This window comes from Anthonomus grandis, chromosome 16, assembly GCF_022605725.1.
Source record: "Anthonomus grandis grandis chromosome 16, icAntGran1.3, whole genome shotgun sequence".
Lineage (NCBI taxonomy): Eukaryota > Metazoa > Arthropoda > Insecta > Coleoptera > Curculionidae > Anthonomus > Anthonomus grandis.
In genome coordinates, this window is record NC_065561.1 from 13,503,546 (window position 1) to 13,506,498 (window position 2,953).

Consider the following 2,953-nt stretch of genomic DNA (forward strand, 5'->3'; position numbering starts at 1 on the left):
ACACATATTAATCATCATCGGATTCAAAATTTCTGTAAGTGTCTGTATTCTCTTCTTGGGTGACATTAATTTGTTGTTGAAATTTGTTGTTGTATGAAAGAAAAACCTCAAGGCTTCAACTTGAGGTTTTTCTTTCATATAACAGATCCTTGTAGGATTTATGATGGACAGGCGGAACAAAAGGTAGTAGCTTCAAGAGATTTTGATACTTGGCTAGTTTGATTTTTGGTGGGGTAACATGCAAATTTGGCAATGCTACAGTGGTTGGCTGATTCCTTGGGCGTCCAGTAGTATTTTTTTGTTTTAGGTCCATTATATTAAATGCGATTTCTTGCTTGTAGACTTCTTTATAAAACATCTTGTAAGATTTGGCTTTTTCAAAATGTAACCATTGCATCTTACTAAGGCCTACAGTGTTTGGTTTCATGTAGCTATCCATTGGAGAAATTTGCGACTAACGCCTCCCACAAAATGGATCCAATCATTAGAAGTAAATATGTTTGTAAGCTTCCTTTTTGATTTCTCTATAAGAGCAAAATCCTGGTCGCACTCCATGAACGAATGGCCCGAGACAAGAAATTGATAATCTACGCTTTTGATGTGGGTATGTTGCACAATATAAGTCCAGGATCTCACTATATTTTTATTTTGTCCGCCGCAGTTGTCACTGAAAGTCTATATGGGTAATAGTTGGTGGCAGATATTCAATATATTTGATTAGACATGATAAAACCTCCTGAGACTCTTTAGCTGCCATTCCCTCATGCCACATATATATGTTGCCAGTACCAGTAGCTCGATCATGTATTCCAAGGTTGTATGTCCAAAGTTGACGTAAATAGTACATTTTGCTGCATGTAACAGATGGTGTAGGTAGAGTTTTTTGCAGGTCAAAACATATGGCACGACGAGTTTGGGGAGATTCTTTAGCTAAGGTAGTGGCCTGATTCTTCAAGGATTTAACAGAAGACACTTTCCTTAAATGAATCTCGTGGTCGCGGAGTAAGGCTCTATTTTCTTCAGAAACTGGATCTAGGGCATCCATTTAGATTTTTTAAATATCGCAGGTTGAGCAAGTGTCGGTGTAAGGCCGGTGAAAACTAAGGTTGAACTGAGTGTTAAAAATATCACGGTATTTGCTGATTTACAGGATCTGTTCGTCGTTGTGAACAAAAGTCTTTATACAGACTGTACATTTTTGAAATATTTAATTCTGGAGATAGATATTTACGGCTTGGGTTATCTTTTCTTGTATAATGGCTAATAAACTTAGGAAATCAATTTATATGCTCTTTCACTAAATTGATAGTGTCCTCGCTTAGTTTATTTCCAGGAGTATGATGACCTCTTTGACCTGTATGGGCGATTCCTGTTCTTTATGTTTACTGGCAGCGTTATAGAACCTCTTCTGAGAAATATCCAACGTACACAAAAAAAACTGCTTACAAAAACGATAATTTTTCAACGTCATTATTGTGCTGACGTTTTTTTGAGAAACTGCAAGTCGATTGGGTCGTTTAGGAATAAGCTTAGAAACACATGAAACAATGAATGAAGTTTGCAAGTCCCAACCATTCTGTTTCTTTCCGAGATCCCAGAAATCTGAAAATATAGACATGAGCACTTCTTCGGTGAAATGTTCATTACATTTGTATCTACAAATGTGATTGTACGGTTTAACTGATTTTGCTTCATGAACTTTACCCCGCCGTCCAACGTACCTTTGGCCAGAGTTACGCTTTAGTTTTGCTTCGGATCGCTTCCACTGTGCCATTTTTCGTGTTCCTTTCTTATAGATGTACTTGCTTGAGGTTCTCTTTCTACTATGCTAAGCTATTAATCTGAAGAAGACTGTGAACTATTTTGATTTGGGACGTAGTCCATATCAACATCGGAATTATCACTAAACGGATCTAAGATTTAAAAAAAAATAACGTCAAGGAAAACATATTTCAACAAATTATATAGCATTTTGAGAACTTTCCATTTTGGTCTTCATCAGAAATAACTATTTTGATTTAAAAAAAACTTCAAAACAACTTAAAAACTGTAAAAAATTTACCTCTTTCACTTCGCGCGTAATCTACTAAATGACTGATATTTGAGTGGCAAAGGGGTTCAAGCGCACTTAGTTCCTTATGCCAATTAACAATACGGGTGACTGAATCTGCTGATTTTCTCAACAGTTCGTAGAGAGTAGCACTAGTATTGAAACGCACTTAGTTTTCTTTGCCATGATATAAAATAATGTTTCACCATTCAGTTTTTAACCTTAGATCGATTTCTGAAAAAATGTCACTTGGACCCCTTGGCTTCTGACCCCCTCTATGTATTTATCATCCAACCCAACAATAATATTAGGAAGTTGCTTGAATTTTTGAAACTGCTTTTGTCTTTATTTCCAGTTGGTAGTATACTAAATGCTTGTGGGGATTTTAATACTAATTATTAGTATGAAGTAAGCTGTTTAAAAAACCTCCTGGCTTCTCTTAATTTACGTATACTTGTTATACAACCCACAAGAATTACATTTTACTCACAAACTGTAATAGATAATTTTTGTATACATTTTAACTCAGAACAGGTTAGTAATATACTTGTGAGTTTTCTTTAATTTTCTGAAGAGTTTTCCACTTTAGAAAATTAAAGGTAAAAACATCGTCAATAAATCGAAGATGTCTATGTACCATGAGAAAATTTACAAATAATCCATGTTTTCACTATTACTATAATGTCTATAAAAAAATTATAGGCAAATTATAGAAAGGGCCATGAAAATTACTATAGACTTATATTGGAAATGGCACCTAAGAAAATTGAAGTATTATCAATGAACTCAGAGGAACTCGCTGCGGAAACAATATCCAATTAATGCAAACGTATTTAATCGGTTTTACTGTTAGCTTTTACTACTTCTGTCAAGGACTCCTTTTGCTTTATTCAGAGAGATGTA